The sequence below is a fragment of the Harpia harpyja genome, chromosome 10 (assembly GCF_026419915.1).
Source record: "Harpia harpyja isolate bHarHar1 chromosome 10, bHarHar1 primary haplotype, whole genome shotgun sequence".
Classification (NCBI taxonomy): Eukaryota; Metazoa; Chordata; class Aves; order Accipitriformes; family Accipitridae; genus Harpia; species Harpia harpyja.
In genome coordinates this window covers 5,545,117-5,567,448 of record NC_068949.1, presented here as the reverse complement: position 1 = coordinate 5,567,448, position 22,332 = coordinate 5,545,117, and the positions used below count along the sequence as shown (strand labels likewise).

The 22,332-nt window shown below is 45.3% G+C and overlaps 2 long non-coding RNA genes across 4 annotated transcripts in view; both read left to right on the top strand.

Moving 5' to 3' along the window:
• Positions 1–2,840: 2,840 nt before the first annotated feature.
• LOC128147540 (uncharacterized) lies at positions 2,841–7,579 on the top strand. Its single transcript, XR_008237039.1, has 3 exons — positions 2,841–3,300; positions 4,212–4,268; positions 7,429–7,579. It is a non-coding gene; the product is annotated as an uncharacterized LOC128147540 (long non-coding RNA).
• An 8,915-nt stretch (positions 7,580–16,494) lies between these two features.
• The window catches only part of LOC128147244 (uncharacterized), a 145,031-nt gene continuing 139,193 nt past the window's right edge, over positions 16,495–22,332 (top strand). For all 3 annotated transcript variants that reach the window (XR_008236973.1, XR_008236974.1, XR_008236972.1), the window contains exons 1-2: positions 16,495–16,588; positions 21,781–21,922. This is a non-coding gene — a long non-coding RNA (uncharacterized LOC128147244). The remainder of the gene's footprint in view (positions 16,589–21,780; positions 21,923–22,332) is intronic.

Here is a 22,332-nt window from a genome sequence, read left to right as displayed (position 1 = left end):
ACTTCAAAAAGTGTTTTGTTGCGTTGCAGTGAGTGAATTACTTGTAAAGGGAGCATGGAATATAAAAATTCATCTTGCAAAAAAGTTGCTGTGTTGTATAAATTCTATCTCTCTATGTTAAAACAGACTCAAACCTTAAAATGAAATGTATTTTCACAGCATATGTAGCTAGTAAGGACTCTTCCAACCAGCTAGCTTTGAATATTTAACCTTGGGTTTGCTTCTTTTTTTTGCCTCTTCTGCCTCAACTTATAGTATGCTTATGGGACAAAATCTGCTTTGTACTAGGTGTTCAAAACTGTACCTGTAAATGCTTGAATTCAAAGATACAGTAAAAATTTAATATTTTTAAGTTGGCTCAAAAAGCCAAGTTCTTGAGCTTATCAAAGGAAATGAAACTTGGAAGAAACGTAGGTAGAAAATGTAAAGCTGAAGTCTAACGAAACGAGCTTCCTTTTTGGAACAAGTAGTCATTAAAAGAAGTGAAACGAGATTATGCCTGCATCTGCAAGTGAAGTAGCAAGAGTATATTCCATCCCTGACAGCTGGGCTTGAGCCCAAGCCACCATAGACCCTGAAGTAAAGCATCTTGGTACCTAATCTCATCCTGTGGTCAAGAGAGGCGGCTTGAATCAACCTCAAGGGATGATTCAGATGCTGGGTGCATTGAACTGCTCCATGAGGGTCTGTCCATGACCCCAGTTGGACCCAACAGTGACTGGGACCGGGAGCAAGGAGCCTGGAATTGGGTAGGTTGAGTGCCAACCTAAAGATTCAAGTGCTTCTGTGTATGTGCAGTGCAAATCCTCCTTTTCAGGTGCGTGGGTCAGTTTGGAGAGCCACGCTCAATTTGTGTGTCCTCAGCTTGGAATTTGGGGCACTATTTTGCTGTGCATTTGAAAACACTGCAGTTCAGTTGGTCTGGAGTAAAATGGTGCAATATGTTCGTGTAACGTGGTTGTGACCAGCTTAGCCAGCTTGGAGTGAACAAGTCTCTCCCTTTCTGTAGCTTTCTGTAGGGTTGGTGAAGAAAGGAGGAGGCCGGGGACACTGAAGGGGAAAAGGCATGAGCTTTCCCCAGCTCTGTGTGCTTTGGCAGAGACCTGCCAGCCTTCCATGCCATTGCAGAGCTGCCTTGATAGTCCCACAGCTACCCCGTAAACGGGACGTCCACGTGCATCCCCGCTCCTTCAGTTGCAGCCTGCAGTCTGTTCGGCAGTGAGCAATGCAAACCCTGAAACAAGTACAGCACTGGGGAGTGACAGGCTGTTGTTTCTACCACCCTCTGGGAAACAGCTGGCAAATTTGGAGCCCCATCTGCCCGTGGGGTTTGATGGAAAGGAAGGAGAAAGTTTCTTGTGAGTCTAGTGCCAAAACGAGGGGTATTCAGTGCTCATGGGGGCTCACCTTGCCCTGGGGTGCAGACGCAGCCTCACCTCGGCATAGCCTTTTCCCAGCCCAAATACTGGGCTAGCAACTCCTTTCTTTTGCTTTAACCTGGTTATAAGGAGCAGAGGAGAGGAACAGGAGGGAATAAAAGGTGAAGTGGTGGTTGGGGAATGGCAGGAGAGGACTCTTGGTGGGCAGCGTGGATGGCTGCGTCGTGGGTCAGCTGCCTGCCTGACCCTCACCAGGGCTAATAATGCTTTCTCTGACTTCTGATTGCTCACTGCAGTTTATTAATTGATTTGGCAGAGCAAAAAGGAAAACAGTAGTGACTGAGTGAAGTGAAACTATATATTTTTAACTGTCCTCCTGGATCCCGGCAAGATTTCCTTCACCTTCCCTTAGAGCTGGTTGCTCTGTCGGTGCCTTCCTGTTCTGCATTCCCCTTGCCTGAGGTTTGATGGATGCTGAGGTCTCATTTTTGGCTAAGAATTGGGATTTCACTCATCCCGGAGGCAAATTTGCCACTCATTCCTGTGGCAAATAAACTTCGGGCAGAGTTAGCTGCTGCCCTTGCTACAGCAAAGGGCTCTGTCTTAGTCTGTGCTGTAATCAGGTCATTAATTAAACAACTCTCTGAATATTTCCACTCCCTTTTTTTTGAAATGAGGATGAAGTCAGACTTCCATTTGGCTTAACTGTACTTGGTGGGGCTGAGTAGTAAAGGCACAGTGTCAGGTAAATGGGGATGATGGAGAGTCCTATCTCTGTGTCTTCTCACACAGCTGTGAGTACTTTACTCCAAGCCTCGTTATACATGGGGGCTTGACCTCTTTTTAACTGCAGTTAAAAGCAGCGTAGCCCCTTCCCAGTACTATTTGATATGGCACAAGGAAAGGGAAAAAATTTCCATGGACTTCAATGGACCCTTTCCGGGTGTGAGGGAGCTCCTGCTGTATTTAAAGTTCAGAGCGAAAGACTATCTTTCAATACATTGTATTTAACTTTGTCCAATTCCGTTCCCTTTTTCTGCAGCAATAAAACCACTATTGCTCTTTCATCTCTCCCCCTTTCTTCCCGAGTAGGTTCTGTGAAAACGGTGGTTGGGGGCAGTAAATCACAAAATGGAAGCATGCATTCGTAAAATGCTTTATACCTCCCTCCATCAATATTTCAATGTGCAACACAGACACCAACATTTCATTTTAATTACGCTGCAAATTTCCCTGTCGAGGAAGAAAGCTGAACTCCGCAAGGCAGCCCAACCCCGTCCCCATCCCCTCCTTGCCATGGGAGCACTGCAACATCCAATTAGCCACGTTTTGTGTTCATCTGAGTCACGGGGCTATATGCGTGCCCGGTGCGCGTTCCTCCTGCAGGAGGAAGACTTCCAGCTGGGCTGAGTCTGGCCTGCCTTGTCCTTTTCTTGCCACGGGGTGAAAGGAGGTCTTGAAGCCATTCGTGGATGTATCTGTGGGAGCTGGCACGTTGCCTGGAGCCCTTCAGCGGGCAGGAAGGGCGATCCAGCACAAACAGAAGGTTTTGGAAGATAGGCTCTGACAGTGATTAGAGGCAAGGGAAGGCTTCCCTGCTACAGCAAGTGTCATGTTTTTTAAAGCTGTCCTTTCTGAGGTTGCATTAGTTGCTAGGACTGTTTCCATTCGCAGGAGAAGAGAAAGAACGTGACAGAGGTGTGCAAGTCACTGAATGACACAGGCAAGTCAGCCCTTGCCTTCGTGTGGAGCCCTTTCTGGGAGATTTAAGAGATGGCCGCTTGCAACTGAGTGGCAATACAGGAGACAATACATTGCACACCCAATTAATGTGCTAACCTGCAAAACTCCTTGCCAGAAGATACTGCTGCGTCCCCCCCAAAAAAACATAGCAGATTTTCTCAAAGTACAACATTCACAGGTATGTGAGCTAGGATAAAAATATACATGACAAAATGTTTAAGGAAAGGAGGGGGTCCCCAAATGCAAAGGAAGTATGTCCCTCGTGGTGGTGCTGTTCCATCATTGTCAATTATAAGGAGTGTTAAATGTTCCTCTGTAGCAGCTGGTGTGGGGTATTATTGTAGAGAGGGCATTAAATTAGACGGGTTATCAGTGTAATTCAATATGACAATTTCTGTGGTCATATCCTGAAGACAATGGAAAAGGTGGGGAGAGGGAGCAGCACCCGTGACACACACAAACACTAACTGGAAGGGAAAGAGGCATTCATTTCTTGTTAGCGCATACAAATGTAAATGTACTGATTTATGTAACTTCCCAAAGCTTAGCTGCTCGCTGCCTGAAGAAGCATTCTTAAAACACATATCCAAATTAAGATGCCACCTATCAGATAAATTGCTCCATGTACAGACTTTGTTTGCAAAGTCAACATTTTTCCAACAGCCTTTTTAAAGTCCTTAAAAAAACCCCAAACAAACTCTACAGAGAAACAAATATCTGTATGTTGCTGGTATAAAGGTCTAGGAGATGGTCTTGAGGCCAACCGTGTCGGTGAAAGCCAGTGTCACGGTGTCATGACAGCCCAGTCTTGGGTGGACAAGTGTTGGAATCTTTGGATATGTACTCATTAAAATTAATTCAAGGCCAAACAATGCCGAAGAAATGATTTAACAAATGAATCGCCTTATTTTGACCTCCCCGAGCACAGCAATTTGGAATTCTGTAATGGAGGGCTACACGTTTCAAACTGAGATGGGGAGTGTGGGATGTGTTATGCTTCACCCAACATCTTAATGCAGCATTTCCTCTGTGAGGGAAGGTGTGAAAAGTAAAGTTAAAGCTGTGATCTCTGTTTTTTCCTCTCCCTAGGACTGGTGTCTCCCTTTTACTCAGAGCTACACCAGACTCACATAGAAGAGCTCTCAGGTAGTGTTATCCATAGGGTAATGGGTGTTTTCCTACTCTATATCTATGCTTAATGATATATGTACAATGCTCAAATGATGTTAGGACAAGAATAGTTATTATTCTGGAGAACCTTTCCTAGGATTTCCTTGAAGTTCCTTTGAAAACAGCTCTCCGGAAGCCCCACTTACGCAAAAATTAATCTGATGGCTGTAACGACAGAAGATGGGGAGGTACCTACAAGGCAGAGGGCCCTGAAATAAAGTTGATTTGCAGAAAGACCATAATAGGTCAACAGGCAAGACTTCACCTGCAAGCCTGGAGAAAGTCATATGAAATGGGAGCTGTTAGGAGGATGTGCAATGGGATGAAAGCTAAGGACACCACCAAAAAGCATTTCTGAAGAGGTGGGACTGGCAGTCCTGTTTGGGGTGTGCCAAGTGCTAGATGGGTCACCTCATGCCTTAGCAAGGAAGATTTCCTTGCATGATCTTGAGATAACATAGACCATCCTAACAGCCAGCGGTCTTGAACAGGAGTGTTTAAAAAGAGCTGGAATTCATCTGTCTTCACAGGAAAGGAGTGCTGGCAGGTTTGGGTTGATCTGCTGGATGGGAGGAGTTGTTTGCCAGGTTAATTTGCCTCCCTGCATGGTGCAGCAATTGCTGTAAGTCAATCTTAAAGAACCTGTGGCTGATGAAAGTGGCCTGTAGATGTAGTCAGCGAGGCTTTTTGGGTGAGACCTTTTTATCTGGACCCTGAACAACAGGACTAGTAGAGAGCAGGCAGCAGGAAAAAAGAAAAATGTTACTGTTTTCTGAGCATCCCCTCCCCAAATACATGTTGGCGTGTCCCTGTGCAGCACAGAAATAAGCAGAAGGGATCTATTTACGTGGTTATGGGTTTGCTGTCCTTGGATCCTGTTTGAATACACTCCATCCCAGAGTTGTTTTGCATTTCACCAGGGAGTCTTTTGTCTAAAGGGCATCGCTGCTACAGCAAAGTGGAGCGTGTCCCTGCCCCTGCTTCCTCCAGTGGATATCACATTTCATTACTCTGATGAGCCTGAGCGAATTCTCCCGGTTGTGTTAATTTGCCCACAAGCCAGCCTGTGTCACGTCCACAAGAAGCCTGTGACATTTTCTAGCCTCCCCCATCCCTCCCGGTTTCGAAACCTCGAATAATAATCGCAGCCTTGTCCCTTTTTCTACTTACTGCTTCTGAGACAGAGGGGAGAGAGGGCGGAGGGGCCGAGACACCCCCTTCCTGACCGCACGGTCAGGATGCGGTCAGCCCCAAGCCAGGCGAGCGTGGGAGGCATTCGCCTCTCGGGGCTCTGTGTGTGTGTGCCCAGTCTGCTGTGGTGCTGCAAGGGCTTATGGCGGGGGGAACGGAGGGGGTGCCTTGGCACAACCTCGGTCTTTGTGGTTGGGAGCTCATCAGTGAAGTGGAAAGTGGGTGGTGGCGAGTGGGGCGGCTGTTCCGGCATCGTCCTACCCTTTGGCCTGCTGCAGGTTGAGAAGAAGAGTGCTCTTGTGCATTTGATGCCTTCATCAACGCTTTTTTTTCCCGAAGCATGGGTGCATCGCTAGGGAGAGGACCATGTAGCGTTGGACAGCAAATGCTTTAAACCCAGGGTCTGAACGCTGTGTTTCAGAGTGCCCTGCAGGCAAGGCATAGAGGAAGGATTTAAAATTAGATGCATGGGGGCAGGTGAGAAGTAAACTATTTGTGTTCCCAGTGTGTGGTGCTGCTCCTTCCCCATGTCTTCAGTTTAATCCATATTTTGGATTACATTGATAGTACCAGAGAGTTGGGGCTGTTTTCCAAAATGTTGGTATCCAAAAGTGTGAAGTGAAGTGTGCTTCTGCATGTATTACAAACAATATTTGTGCTTTTTTTTTTTTTTTTTTTTTACTTTAAATAATGAAACTTAGGCTTTAACTAATGATGCCTTTAAATGATGATAATTTTGCTGTTCTAGCAGTCCAGAAGTTGAGCCATTGAAAAATCAGTGGTGCTTGTATCAGCCTAACCTTAAGGACAGGTATTAATTTCTCAAGGAGTCAAACAAACTCTAACAGGACAGAGAAAATTAGCTACTGATTATTGGTACTTTTAAGAGAGATGAAGATACACTCTTTCAAAATACTTCTCCTGTGATTATGTCCCTCATCAAACCATCCCAGGAAGGCAATTCAACAGTCTGCGAGGCTTAGCCGCGCCTTGTGCTCTCAACTGGTTATTAGGCCTTTTGGATAACCATCGTTCTCTGTATTCAGGTTTCTGAGAGGAAAGGTTAATGCACGTTGGCTCATAAACACCACTCTGAATGTGCTGAGAGGCTTTGTACCAAGCACACGAGAGCCTTGGTCACGTGCAGACAAGAGTTACTTGCACACGGAGGACTGACGACTGATTGAAAAAGAGTTTCAGGCTAAGTGTATGAAGAGGCCTTTGAATGTATTTGGCTGTAACACAAAGCTGTTGCTGGAGAGCTCTTTGGCAGAGGGAAAGAGGCTCCAACTAAGAATTGGTTGTGTGTTGCATCAAAGACGAGGGGTTGGGGATTGGAGTAAGTGGATCTTACAGTAAATGGATCAAAGAGATCAGGATACAGAAACTAAAGCGAAAGATAATGACAGGTAAGAGTAACCACTAATGAAACTTGAAGCCCTGAGCACTTAACATGTGGTAAAGAAGATCCAGGAGCTTTACTTAGCCCTAAATAACCAGGATAGGTGAGAAGAGACCTGTGATGTGCTCCTAGGTGGGACAGGGTGGCCGAGGACTGCAAAGATACTGGGAAGGATTTGGTTGCACATAGCACGGATGTAGCATGCATGCCCCTCCTCAGATGCATTTGGTAAGCGAAATCCTTGTTTTTTTCCAAGAAAAGGGAAAGGCTAGGACTCCCAGGCAAGCTGGGTGACAGCTTGGAGTCTCACTATGCACCAAGGCTGTTGCTACTGCCCCTTGCTCAGCTTGCTTCACACCTGGGGACAGATGCACAGCGCCATGTATCCTGTTGATGTTGCTTCTGATTCATATTAACCATTTCACTTAAAACCACCGTGGTAGGAAGGTTTCAGGTGCTGTTAAGGAGAAAGGGGTAACTGAGGAGGATGTTTAGGGTGTCCTGACTGAGGTCACCTTTTGAGGTGTCTGCTTTTCCCTCCAGGAGCCTGCGATCCTAACCTCACCCCTTTACCAGTTTCTTAACATCTGGGGACATCAACATACCTTCCTGGGACAAAGTAAGATGTACCCCAGCCTGAGCAGAAGCAGATGATCCAAACCATCTCCAAACACTCCTAGCCTGGCCAGCAGCTGCTGTGGTGAGTGATTTCTAGTCCAAAGAGAAATTTCTTCTCCCAGCATCCCTCTGAGACATTTTTCTTTGCCCTGAAAGGATTCCTCCCTGCATGTTGAGTCATGCTTGAAGAAGTGCTTGTTAAATAAGTACCGCTCAGCTTTGCTTAAAACAAATGAAGTTGATTTAATAGGGCTATAGAACAGCCAGGTATCTGTGTTATTTAAGAGTATTGGCACTTTGAAGGCCGAGCGCTAAAAGCACTTCATTTTTATTTCAACTGTTAATTGAAAATCAGCTGGTTCGTCTTGTTCTTTCCGCTACCGCTCCTTCTCCTCTGCTCCCTGCTCTCGTCTCCCCCATTCCCCTGCGATAGGATAACAGCTGTTAATGCAACACCCCTGCACAACGTGCTAGTAAAAATGTGGCATGAGGCCAGGCTTTCACTTGTGGTTTATTGGTTTAATTAACCAGGGTCTTGCAAATACTTCTTTGTGAGGCAGAAATGAGAGAATCTAATGTTTCTTGGGCTGGATCCTTACATCATTTTTAGGCACCTGGTGAAAGCACCAAGGTAAAAACCTGGCTTCTCTGATTAACCTTGACTGAATTCAATAATACCTTGGAGTCGCATTATTGCTGACCTTGTGTTTTGCTACCTTCTCATCTTTCTAATTTGTCTTTTCTTCCTGTCTTTGCAACAACAGTCAGAAGTGTTAAAAAAAAAATCTCCTGCTGTCTCGTGGGAGAGCTCCTCTACTTACAGTGATTTTTATTTATTTTTTTTTGAAATTTCAGTATATTTCTTGTTGTTTATGTTTTTCTTGCATTTACACACACAAACATTTGCATGAGAATAGCTACTTAAGAGTTGCTTGGAGGTGACATTGTAATTTTTTTAAATTAATTTGTGTGATGACATGCTGAATACTGCCAGCCATTGAGATAATTTGGCATTTGTTCATGCAAAAAGGAATTCTTCCTATGTGCCATTTTAGGAGATGATCTTGCCAATGTTTGTGAGAAAACCAGTGTTGAAGCTGAGATGTCCACAAAGAAAAGTCCAGGTGCTGCCTGGGTTTCTTTCAAGTGATTTGCTATTCTATCCCCTCCCCCTGCCTCCCCCGGTTCCTGCTGATGTGATGTCCTCTTATAATTTCAGTCTATGCTGCTGAAGGTGTGCGTATTATTTTGGGTGAGGCATGGAACAAAGGATCTGAGCACTTGTAGTGATCTGTAAAGCCTCTGGCATCTATTTAGAATAAACTCTGGGGTCTTGTTCAGGGGTATCGGTGTGGATGCAGCTGAAATCTTGTAGATCAAAGGACAATAAGGCCAGATCTTAAAATCCTTTAAGGGTTTTGAACAGTCTAACCCTGTTGCAATTCCAGTTTTGGGTTAAATGCTGCTTACGCTTCTCTCTTGAAATTTCTTTCACTTCTTTGCTTGCTTTTCCTTTACTAACACCTAACAGCATACACAGTTCCTGTGGTCCACCCTAGAAGGTGGTGGCAGTGATTCTTTCTTACAACTTTCTAATGATCTTGAGGGCGATGGTTGCATTTTGAAAGAGACAATATTGATTATCATCTTAATTGACAGTTCTCCCTTGCTACGATCTCACCAAATCAAGCCTATGGCAGGTCACGTTCCCATGGGGTATCCAAAGCATGCTTTTAATTTCTGGAAGCATCTAGTCAGGTGAGTGAATAGTTTATTAAGATTTGCCTTCCTGCAGTGATTTTTCTGTTGGAGTTCAAGATTTCAATGTGAGAAATGTCTCCTTTACTAGGAATTTTGAAACAGAAATTGTGGAGCTCTGTTCAGGACTTCAGCAAGCAAAATGCTTGCAAAATACCCCAAATTGGTACGGCCCTCGGTGGACTGGTTTCTGGTGTCTGTGTGTGTGAATGGCTCTAAGGCCCAGGTCCAGGTAAGTGGGAGTGCATGAGGCTCTTGCTCTGAGCAGACCACTGTGTGAAGGTGCTTGTGAGCTATCTGAGGTATCAAATAGACTGCAGGGTGTCTCCAGAGTTTTTCATAACGTAGCCCCACACGTGTGGTGGCTGCTTTTTTCTTCTTGGCGTTCTTGTGGAAATCCAATGTTGTGATTCTGAGAGTCACGGCCAATTGAATTAACATCGTCATCTGCTTCATGGGTGATAAAAGGTAGATAGACTGCAGCTAGGTAAACTACATCATGCTCTGTCTCCTCTCACCCCCTATAACTGCTCTGGCATCACCCAAGTAGCTGCAGTTGGTTCACCCACCCGCTGACAGTGACAGAGCCAAGTATAGGGAAATGGCTGTAGTTGTCTTTGCTGGAGTTTGTAGCTGTCCAAGGCACATAGTTAGTATTTCTCCTTCAGTTCTGCTGTCTCAACTACCTGATGCAGCTGGGTGATTCATCAGTACGATCATCTGTGTGTTACAGGTTTGGCCAGTGTCGTGGTTTAACCCCAGCCAGCAACTAAACACCACGCAGCCGCTCACTCACTCCCCCTCACCCAGTGGGATGGGGGAGAAAATCGGGAAAAGAAGCAAAACCCGTGGGTTGAGATAAGAACGGTTTAATAGAACAGAAAAGAAGAAAAACTAATAATGATAATGATAACACCAATAAAATGACAACAGCAATAATGAAAGGATTGGAATGTACAAATGATGCACAGTGCAATTGCTCACCACCCGCCGACCGACACCCAGCCAGTCCCCGAGCGGTGAATCCCTGCCCCCCCACTTCCCCGTTCCTATACTGGATGGGACGTCACATGGTATGGAATACACCGTTGGCCAGTTTGGGTCAGGTGCCCTGGCTGTGTCCTGTGCCAACTTCTTGTGCCCCTCCAGCTTTCTCACTGGCTGGGCATGAGAAGCTGAAAAATCCTTGACATTAGTCTAAACACTACTGAGCAACAACTGAAAACATCAGTGTTATCAACATTCTTCACTCTGAACTCAAAACATAGCACTGTACCAGCTACTAGGAAGACAGTTAACTCTATCCCAGCTGAAACCAGGACAGCCAGAAAGTCCTTGCATTCAGATGTAGGCAGGTGAGGTTGGCAGGACCAAGTCGTTGGCTCTAGCCCCCTGTATCTATGGGCAACCTGAGGAGAAAAAGTTGAGTGCAGGAGGGTCCAGGGACCTTCTGTTGTCCAAAGCCATTGCATAGGCACTGGAGCCTAGGCTGGCTGCAAGCTGTGCCCCGTCCTTGCTTATCCCAACGTCCAGCACTGGGAGCGACCTCTTTGTGAGGCTGCACTTGCAACACACTCTGAAACATCAGCAAGTATAAAATTCGGTAAACGCATCGTTTTGGCTTTTTTTTCCTCTCTGGAGCATGTTGAAATGCTGACTGTCCTGTTTACTGTCTGGTGCAATTTAAGATGTTGAATGGAAGTGCAGTGTCCTTAAGTGAGATAGTTGCGGGCTACCTAAAAGATTGTATCTTTACTTTCATAACACTTCTTCACTGCAAATCACAGTCTTGGTAGAGTTCCTAGTCTTGTGGATTTGCGTAGGACCATCTCATTTGGAAACAGTTTTCATCTCTCGGCTAACACTTTGCTGACCTGTCAGATGCATTGTAGGATCCAGCCATTCCTCTGGGACTTTGGAAGGGGGGTGTTTAGCAGGTGGAATGTTTTATCTTTCTTTGGGTTTAGTCCAAGAATGTATCAATATAGAATTTTCTACCTGCAGGTCAAGAGGAAGTCTACATGTATTTTTAGAAACACAGACAGTCAAACCATTAAATTAATTTGTCTTTGCTTTAATAAAAGCGCTCCTTGCCTTTAGAGAATGATAATGGCACTAGATTAATGTATCTAGGAGTACCATTGTGAGTGGCAGCTGGAGAATGAGAACTTGATGGGATCTAAAATGAAAGAAAAATGTTTGCAATCAGTTTTGTGTTTCATTCTCCTCTTACCCCAGCTACCTGAGATGTTCAACACATAATTCTACAATTATGTGGTGTTTTTTTTAAAGAAAGGCATTGTAAGTCTTCTATAAGAAACTCTCAAGATGCTATTTTCATGCAAATAGCTTTGTGTGCTAAATTGAGGAACTTAAGAACCACAGAAAATACAGGAAATGTGGGCAGAATGCATTTGAAATGTAAAAGTTTCCTGGGAGTTGTCAACAGCTCTTTAAGAAGTCTATTGCCCGCACCTTTCAGCAGCTTTTCTTTGTGATTGCTGGGGAAAAAAAACAACAATTACCAAACTGAAAAGATTGTATGTAGTTGTTGCACTGAGGAACAACTCTCGAGAAGCGATAATGGAGCAGAACGTCGTTCTGCAGTTCGCCTCTCTGGCTTTGACGAAAATCGAGACGACAACAATGCCCCAATTCTTATTCTAGTTCCGAAGCTTAAAGTAAGAGGATACCCAGTTTTCTAGATGGCTTTGCCTTAAGAGTTCTCTGACACCTTCTAACCCGTGTCCTCACACCGCCTTTCCTTCAGTTGCAACCCTAGCAAAGAAACTTGAATTTCCCGGTGGAAGGATCTTTATCGCTCACACAGGCTCTTACAGCAGAAGTGTGTACAAGCCTTGATTCTTGAAGGCAAAACCAGCCTGGAAAGCATCCTCTCAAAATTGAGTGTGGTATGAATAAAGCAAGTGACTTTTCCACACCACAAAGATGAGTACTTTCTACTTCACTGCTGCGGATGATTAAGGAAAACAATTGCATTCTGACAACATGCATTGACATTTTAAAATGAAAAAGAAATGAAGAACAGATTCTGGGAGGCTTGCCATTAATGATAATGGATTTCCCTGAATGGGAGCCTTTTTGAAAGTCTGATTCTATTTCCCCCCCCCCCCCCCCCCCCCTGTAATGTTGCCTAGAACAGGCAACCCTGTCATAGGGGACAACTAGTGGGTCAGAGGAGTTCAGGGGGTAATCTGGGGAACAAAAATGGCTCTGCACAGGCACTCATGAGCCTACTTAAAGACAAACAAGAAAAATGCCTGTGGGGGCGAAGAGGGGAGGGAAAGCTAGGTTAATGCTGATAAATGAATATTTGACGTTTAAGTTCAACTTTCATTTGCTTGCAAATCAAAACTATTGTGTCAACACTGCAGGAGGCGGTCCATGCATGTTGTTTTTTGTAGGTTTTTTTTTTTTTGTGTTCCCCAAAGGTTAATTCTTCTTTGATTAAAAAAAAAAAGTGAGAAACGTTGACTTTAAATGATAGGCAAACACACAGAGTGCCTTCCTGGCAGTGCATGCTGCACATCAGCAGCATAGCCCCGCTCGAGCATCTGGCGGGGGGCTGTAGTATAAGTGATAACACGGCATTGAAGGAAGAGCTTTCCAGGCAGGTGTAAAATCTATTGCAGTTAGCTATTTTCCTGTAGGAATATTTTTGCTACTTGTGATACTAACTTTCAGCTGTGAGGTTGAAACTGGGATGTTTACAGCTGCATCTTTTTATAGGCATCATGTGATAGGTAATTTTATGTGAAAAATCTATTTAGTCCCCTGATGGAAGAAGTAAACTTAGGTGAGACTCATTCTCCCGCGAATTCTTGGCATGCTGTAAAAAAACCGTTGCAGTTCTCCAAAATATTAGCTGTAAAACTTGTGCCTTGTTAAAGTTACAATCAGAAGATGTAATAAACGGATTATTTAAGCATACATTACCATGTAATGTTCATCTCAGGGCACTTGGATTTTGACTTTGTAGTATCGTGCTTTGCCTGGCAATCTCATGGTGGCTGCTGGGGTGGAAAACACAAACCCTCCTTTAAATAATGCATCCCTTCCCTGCTGTGCCTCTCCTCCGGTTCAAAGATAGTCCCCCCTTAAAGTTTAATCAGTAGTTTTATCATTGCTCACAGGCAAAAGGTACTGGTCCAAAAAAAAAAAAAAAAAAAAAAAGTGCCTTGGGATGGAGGAGTTTAACATGGGATGGAATTGCACCTTCTCCTCCGCTCTTGCTGCTTTTAATTGATTCTTCATAATGGTGTGTGCTTATTTGGGTGGGGTGGCCCTGGGAGGGTGACAGGAGTTTGTGAGCTGCTGTTCTACACCTCTGCTGAACCCACTCATGGGGGGAACGAAGCTCTTGGTGAATCTGTACTGGAGCAGAGCAGGGAACAGGTAGTTTCTTGGGTATTCAGTCAGGTTGCTTTCCCCAGGCAGTTCTCCCAGAACTGTTTCTGCCTTTGCAAAGTGCCTTTTGGCTTTTATGGGTTTTTTTTGGTATCTGTCACCTGTCGATGCTCCTGAAACACTAAAGGGATGGATGTGCGCAGTGCAGTAATTGAAAGGTGGGTATGTTATAAAAGGTATTGAGAGACCTGAGCTGATGCTTTCTCAAAACTCACGTTGTTAATGTTGTCGTTTTTCAGAGCAGAGTCCCAGGGGTCGCGGGCAGCGCTGCAGTGGGAGGGGGTGTCTGTCCCCCCCTCCAGGGTTGGAGAAGGGAAAGCTCTGGGGAGCAAGCAGCAAGCTGGGAAGGCAGGGGTATGAAATGCAAACTGCTTGAATCTGGGCTTGTGCCTGTGCCTGGTGCTCCCTGTTGGCTTTTCAAGGGCGTTTGGAGGTGTCTGTCTAACAGGAATGGTTTGGCACAGGTTCCCAGAGGAAATTTAAGCCATCTCAGCCTGGGCCCTAATTTCGATGAGTACGTTTGGTCGAGAGCCTGCTTGGCCTTTTGGGCTGAGATTGCATTAATCCTGGCTTCTTAGAGGGCACTTCATTACTTAAGGAGGATAATAATCAATCTGTTGGTATATCGGCATCAGAGGGAAGAGGTTAATGTTAGCTCTTTGCTCTTCTCTGGCTTCTCTTCATGGGAACACCCAAACAGTTGGTTGTTTCCAAAATGGGAAGAGGAAAGTGAGTTCATCTCCCCTCCTCTTTGACAGACCAGCACTGTGGACAACATGTGACGGGAGCATCTGTGGGAATCCCCTTCAGTTTGTCCTCTGTCATGGTTTAAGCCCAGCCAGCAACTAGGCACCATGCAGCTGCTTGCTCACTTACCCCCACGCAGTGGGATGGGGAGGAGAATCAGGGAAAAAAGTAAAACTCATGGGTTAAGAATGATTTAACAACTAAAGTAAAATAAAATGTAATACTAACAAATAAAATAAAAAAATATAATAATACTAATTGTAATGAAAAGGAATACAATAAAATTAAAAAAACCCAAACAAACCCAAGAAAAAAAACCCAAGTGATGCACAATGCAATTGCTCACCACCTGCTGACCGATGCCCAGGCAGCAGTCAGCCCCTCCCAGCCAACTCCTCCCAGTTTCTATATTGAGCATGACGTTCTATGGTATGGAATATCCCTTCGGCTAGTTTGGGTCAGCTGTCCTGGCCACGCTCCCTCCTGGCTTCTTGTACACCCGCTTGCTGGCAGAGCATGGGAAACTGAAAAATCCTTAATTTAGGATAGGCACTGAGTAGCAACAACTAAAACATCAGTGTGTTATCAACATTATTCTCATACTAAATCCAAAACACAGCACTGTACCAGCTACCAGGAAGAAAATTAACTCTATCCCAGCTGAAACCAGGACACCCTGCAATGAGGGCACGCAGGCACATGTGTTAATGTAATATACATTCTTGCTACCGTCGTGTTCTCTCTGAGACTCCTGCAAAGCCAGTACAGGGTAAAAGGCTCATTTCTAACTCTGAATCACCAGTGTTCTCTGGAGTTTCCTACAAGCCTAAATTTGTTTTACAAAGCTGGTAAAAACAATTCAGTTTAGGGTAATTTGCACAGAGGATGCTATTGGTTTTGCTCAGCATGTACTACCCTGGCCCTCAGTCTTTTTTGCTTTTCCACCAAACATTTTTCTTGGTCAGTCTAGCTGCCACTTCAGATCTCCAGTTCTTCCTGTGCTGCTTTTCTGTTTGAAGAGAGCTGCAAGAAAATCATCCTGTAACAACCCGGGCTGTGAGGCATTTCCAGCCTTTGAATAAGCTGTATGGGATTTTTCCTCTTTTTTTTTCTTCCGTGATTGCTGTCCGCATAGGCAAAGCCAGGGCCAGCAAATGCTGATAATTCAGATAAAATGCACAGCATTTAGGCCTTGTATTGTTAGCTGTGGGGAGGAAAAGAGGCGTTTAGTACAGCTTTGCAGTGGATTGATACAGAGATGGGAGCAAAGAAGTCTCTGGCATGGGGTTTTCTCAGGAGCTTGGTGCAGAATTTTTATGCATGGCTTCCTGGGTAGCTGCACAGGTATTTATCCGCTATATAAATAGGAGATTGACATCTTTATAGATCTGTTACAAATGTGTTCTCAGCTCAAGATTGCAGTTTTCTTCATTTCTTGCGTGTAGCTCATTTGCTGCTTCTTTCCATGCCTTACGCTTGCTCTGGGACTGGTGATCCATGCTGTGAACATTCCTGTCTCTCATACTTCAGGTCCTGTTTTGCTGTCTTTTATCTGTAGGGATTTCTTCTGTGAGCCATAATGTGCTCATACATTTCCTTGTTGCTGTTGGTGCTGTATAACATTTAAATATATATCTATTTTAAATTGTGCAGATTTGAAGGTTTTGTTTTTTTGTTTCCCCCCCTTGAATCTAATAAGTTTGAGGGTTTTACTCTTGGTGGGAAAGCACTGGAGGTCTTTTTTGTACCTCGTAACAATGTTCCCTGTTTAATAGGATGGGTTACTTACGAAACCAGCTGGGTTGCTACTTCTTTTAGCCTGAGCTTGACGCCCAAATCATGTCAGGTTGCTTGAAGCGTCACAGAGACTTAATTGACCTGCACCCTCACCAAGGGTTTTGCTCGCTTACCTCTTTGGGTTTTGTCTCCAGTTCAAAGCCAAAGGCTTATCTGCTGCCTCTGAGACACTCTGAAGATAGGGATTTGCAGCTCTGCCATGGAAACGTGCTTCTCCAGGAGTTGTGCGCTGCTTCTTGTGCAATGGGAAGAAGCCTCCCGCAGAAGCTGTTCCTCCTGGGCAATGAATTCCAGTTTGGTTTCTTCTCCGTTGGGAAATAAGGGAAGGTGGCTCCAGACAGGCAGGGAGAGCCAGGTGAGCCCTTTCTGCAGGAAGTTTGTTCCTCTAGACCATTGGTGGTGTGTTTGCTGGGCATATACCTTGTTTCAATTTATGTGATGAATTTTTTTTACTTTCTCTAGGTGAAATGTTTTGGAAATGGCCAGTTTCTGTATGCTCCCACTTGTTATTATTTGCAAGACAGTGTTTTCTGCCTGTAGATTCCAAAGCACTGTAAGATTCTGATATTCAAAACCTGTAATTAAAGAGGTGAATCATTTTGCAAAGACATACCAATCGCGTGTCCCCCAATTTAGAGGAGTAACTTTTTTTGGAATGGCATTTGTATCGTGAATGTCCCCTTCTGTCAGATTTCATTTTCCAAATGTTCTCTAATATTCCTGTAAAATTCAGTTTCAGCTAATGTTCTTTCTGGGAGCTTCAGCTGCTGAACCGTGCAGAGAGACTGAATACAGAGAGAGTAGGGGCTGGAGCAGAGAATTCATGAAGGTTGCTAGAAAGCACTCTTGGGAAGCTGCATTCAGCATTTGCCTGTGGGATTATACCCAGGAACCCAAACCCCTTGACTCTCCAAGCTATTTAATAGTATTTTTATGCAGCCCTAAGACTCACCACCTTCCTCGCTTTTCAAACCTGTAGCCTGCTTCTCCCCACCAGCCTCAGCCTACTCACTTCCCTCACCTCCCTGAGCAATACCTTTCCCATCTAACCTTCAAGGCTTTCTCACCGGCAGAAATTCCTGCAGGTGGAGCTGGAATGACGTCCTGCTGCTGGAATAAGTTATGAGGCATCAGTTTTCACAGAGTAATTGCTTCCCTGTGGTTCCTGGTTCTCGTGCTTGCTCACGATATGCCTGTGTGTGCAGCCGCCCGGACGGAGCATCCTGCATGCCCAACGTCCTTGCGGTCTGCAGGCAGTCTGAGCGGCGGGTGGCCAGCCTGCCCTTCAGCTCTTGCTAAATCGTGGCAGTTCGACCACCTCCAGATCATGAAACTGGAATATCAAAGGATATTGCGCAGCAGTTGAGTTCATTTTCTCATAATAGGCGTCCTGATTTAATTCTGACAGGAGGGAATCTCATTGCATTGCTTGTCCCCTAAGGACTGTGATGAAAGGTATGGTCCATAGCAGAAAACAATTTTTTACTGGATTCAGCTATATCAATATTATCCATGATAAGGTTGTCCTCACTGTGGCTTTGCGCTGATTTATCTAGAGAGGCCTCTTAGCTTTCCCAGTTGCTGGGCAGCCCGAGGGTATGTGAGGACATCAAGAAAGTCAAGGGCCAGCTGAGCTGTTGGTGGCTGATTCCCCTGTTGACTGTTTTCTGCAGGTGGCTGTTGCCTCTAAAGCTCAAACTGGAGATGTGAGCCACTGGTTTGGCTCCCACTGCACCTTCACTGTGCTGTTAGATCCCACCAGCAGAGTGTCTCCCAGGCTGAGAAATAACCGCTAAAGCACAGGAGAGCTCCAAAAGGTTGGGAATGTGCTCAAAACACCAAAAAATAGATCTGTACAGGATTTCAGCTGTGGGCACCAGTATAAAAGGATGGAAGCCTGTGGGAGAGAAAGGAGGTGGGCTGGGTTGTGTGAGAAGACTGAAATGAATTGTAGGGGGGCTGGGATATTTTCACTGCAAGTTGTTCATCATCCTGGAAGAATATGGTATGTCCACTCTGGAAAGGCTGTCTTGAAGGCCATGCTCCAGCAAAAAGCGATTCTTACTTCTGTGCATGATTGTAATGCCGTCACTTGGGTGTGTTGAAGGATGGGATGCTCAGCGCCTGCTGAGGAGATGCTCTCCTCTGTGCCTGCCCCAGTTACCTGCTGCAGATGATGAAGGGGTCCTAGATATGGGGGGTATAGCTCTCCATGGGTCCCCCTCAAGGGCCCACGCTTCTTGGGACTGCGCCAGCAGCCTCACAGCCCCTGCACCAGTGAAACGTGGCCATCAGCCATTTTATCTACAGCAGGTACAAAACACTGGCTGTGCTGAGTTTACTGGTGGGTCTCCAGCAAGAGGCAGGATATGATGATGTGCCTGAGAAAGACCCTGTGCCCCATCTTGCTCCCTCCCATTCTGCGGCATTTTGCAGCTTCAGGGCTTCCTGAGCTGGAAGTTAATCTGTAACTTCGTGTTTAATAGTCCTTGATGGACTTCTGCCACTTTGTTTAAACATTTGTGTTATGGGCCCTTTGCATGCCCTGTTGCAAGGAGCTCTGCAGTTCACGCCTTGTGTGACAGAGCTGGAGATGTGTTTCAGTAGTGCTTCAAAGTCATTGTTTTTCCTGGTACGTTGAGTTTTTGCGGTTACTTCTAGGGCCTCCTGCATCCCCTGACCTCTCTTTGGCAGGAGGAGCACCTTGCAGTCCTGCTTCTGATGTTTCTTTTTTCCTCTCTGAAGAGTTTTGGAGAGGGTGGTCCGCTACTGCTGAGGGCAGCAGGCCAGGGCTGGGGGAGCTGCTGTGCAAACTGTCGAGCTAGTGCTGGTGTTTGGTGTGAGTCTCACAAGGCTCTGCTTAAAAAAATGTATGTTCTCAGCTCTGTCCAAAAAGCAGAGCTCAGCTCAAACAGCTGAGCTAAGCCAATCAAGGCACTCCCCTGCTTCCCCGCTGCTCTGCTTTCACTACGTTTCCCCATGAATATCTGCTGGAAGACCTCACGTATGTCCCATCTCAACGTCTACCTGAGCATGTCCATGCCCCTTGTGTGCAGAGCTGATGTTCTCACAGTTCCCTCTCCCTTGGGTGTTCTCTCTCTTTTTTTTTTTTTTTTTTTCTTCCTGCAGTTCAAGAGCCCAGGTTATTTTAGCACAGTAAACATTTTTTTGACAGTTAGTGACATGAATAAATCCTTTTCCTCTCCTCCCCTTAGTTAATTATTTAAGGGGAGAAGATGATTAAATCCAGCACAGAGCTGATTTGAACTCTCTGTTAGCAGGAAGAGGGTGGCCGATGGGGGTCTGTCAAGCCGCAGAGTTTGCGTTCATCAGCATCTTGGGAGAAACAGAGATGCCAGCTGCTTGGAAACATCTGGTTTTGATTGGTCTCCCTCCGCCCCCACCTTTGCTTTTTTTCTCTGTTTTTGGACAATTTAGCATTACTGACTCTAAATGTTGGATCTAGTGGGGTGACAGCTTGGTTTCTCCTCTTCTACTCGAGTACCAGAGCCCTGCCAGGGTACTGGGTTGGAGTCTAAGCAAGGGTCAGCCAGAGAAGTGAAAAAATGACCAACTAGTCACAGGTTTCTGAAGGAGAAGCTCTTTCTGTTTGGAGCCGGGCTCTGTGTGCCTGAGGGCCCAGACTCTAGTTAATGTAATGCCAGCACGAAACAGGGAGGGAAAGCCAGGGCCCCTCTGTGGAAAGGGAGAAAGTGTTTTCCTAACCTTGGTGGCATAGAAACACAAGCAGTTAGAGCGAAAGAAGCCCCAGTAGAGTTAATTAAGTGTTGCATTTAAAAGGTGGAATCGAATGGAATTGCTTTGCATTTATTGAAGTTAGCTTTTCTCGCTCTCGAGGGCTGGACAAGGGTTGAGTACCTGTGCTGTTTGGGATGGGTAGGCAATCTGGAGCGGTGCGTTAGTGTGGACTCGGCTGTGGGGTTTGAGACAGCTGTTGTGAGCTTCTCTGAGCAGTGTTTTTGCTCACCAGCAAGTCCTTAGCCTGCCTGGCAAAGGCAGTGTGCTATATGTACGGTCAGGAAAGAGACAGGGGTGGAGGGTCCCCTCCTCTCTATTCGCTTTCCCATCATCTTGACTAAAAGATGCGTCTATAAAACTGGTACCTGCTGGAGACTGAACTAACCAAACTGGTGCATCCGTTGAGCAGAGTGTCATCCCATGCTCAGTTCCTGCTATGTTCTCTCCCAGTGGTGCTCATCCTGGCTGATTAAGCAGGGGCTAAATAACCCAGGCAGTGCCCTGTGCTGATGTGGTCGACCAGCTTGGCGTTGGCTGGGGTTCTCCATTAACCAGAGGAATTGGTGGCCGTGCAGTGCAGACATCCCCTAAAGGCTGTGGCTTGGCCGTCACCGGGGTTAAGAACCTGCAACTTGAAATGATCAGTGCTGTTTCCTGTGGTCCAGATGTCATCGAGACTGGAAAATTCAAAGTAATCTTGTTTGGTGTCTGCCTGCACCTTGCTAAAGGGGAGTTCTGTTCCACTAAAAAATACACGGCAAATGTGTGCCAAAGTGAGCCATTTAATGTACAAAGCAGAGTAGGGTCCTTCTCTCTGCATCGAAATGGAGCTCCTAGCCTCACCTGGTCACATATTCCGCTGCCACTATTTAAGTGGGATAGATTATATCTCATGGTATTTTGGCAATAGAGGATGACTTGCAATATTTCAGGTTTTCTTGAGGTTGTCCTTTCACCTGCCTGTCTTTTTCCTTCGGTCTTTTGTGCTTCTGATGACTGACTTTATTATCTTTGCTATCTCTAACCCTCTTTTTGGTCCCTGTCGGAGCTTGATTTCTGCTGGGGGGAAGATGGAAAAGGTCAGGCTCTCACTAGTGAAGCTTATTTAATGTTTGCTGCGTCGGTGGGCAAACTTGCATGTATGTTGCTAGTATGAACTACCAGGACCCACCTGGACACGTGGGCCCCATGGTTGCTTATTTATTTACCTCTTCTCTTCTCCTCTGTTGTTCTTTTCTCCCATCTGGCCCAGTATTCCCAGTTTTAACTCTCCTACAAGAGAGAAGCTTAGTGGACTCCAAACAGTAAATAAAACTGACATTTGCAGCAGTCGGTCTGATACAACAGGACTGGGATGCAGCAGCACTTCATTGTTTGGGCTTGTTTCCACTCTTTATTTAAAGCCTCTTTTAATCAGGAGCTAATGACAACTTTTGCTTGCGAGAGCTGATGCACAGGAAAAAAACCAGTTTGCATTCAAAATAATGCAAACCGTTATAAATAGGAAGATCTGCAAGGATATAATCAAGCTAAATTGCCCATTGTTACTCTCACCATAGATGATTTTTTGCCTCTGCTATCTGGGTTGGGCTGTTGTCTGGGTTTAGGGAAAATGTGTTCTCTCTTTATTCCAGTTATAAACCTATGCAGCAGCAGCTGGTCGTTGCAAGAGTGGGTTTTGCTCTGGTTTTTATGCGGATCAGGCAAATATTTTGGTGGCTTGGATATTGCCATTCAAATTGTCTCATGAAAATTGTCTAACAGACTTCTGCCGCTCTCTTTCTGCAGCTAAACTGACCCCTTAAGATGGACCCATCTCCTTGGGGAGTGTGTTGCAGACAGACGCAAAGAAGTCTTGCGACAGGTCAAAGCAGCAGCCTGCCAGGAAAACAGCTATGACTTGGGAATAGAGAAACTATGCCCACAGATGGTATGCAATAAGCTCTGGATTTTAGTGACTCCGTGCGATTTATCCTACTGAAAGTAGCTGAGCCTGTAAAGAATTGGTAGCTGATGCTGAAGTCTCCAAACAGATTGTAATGCATTTAATACTTGGGTATTTTTTTGTTCTAATTTTCCTCAACTGTGTTGCACATGAATGCAACATAAAAGCTGCACACTTTTCTGTGCTTTTATTGAAATAATGTATTGTGGAGATGGCTTAGAAGTTGGGCAACAGTATTCTGGCCTTCTGATTTTTCTACTACATGATCTTTTAAAATTTTTTAATAATTTGGTTCATTGTTTTTTCACTGAGCAGTTCTCTGAGAAGTGTAGGTGTCCTCAGTTATGGCATGACAGTGAAGCTCGCCATGAAAATATCACAACATGACAAAGCCT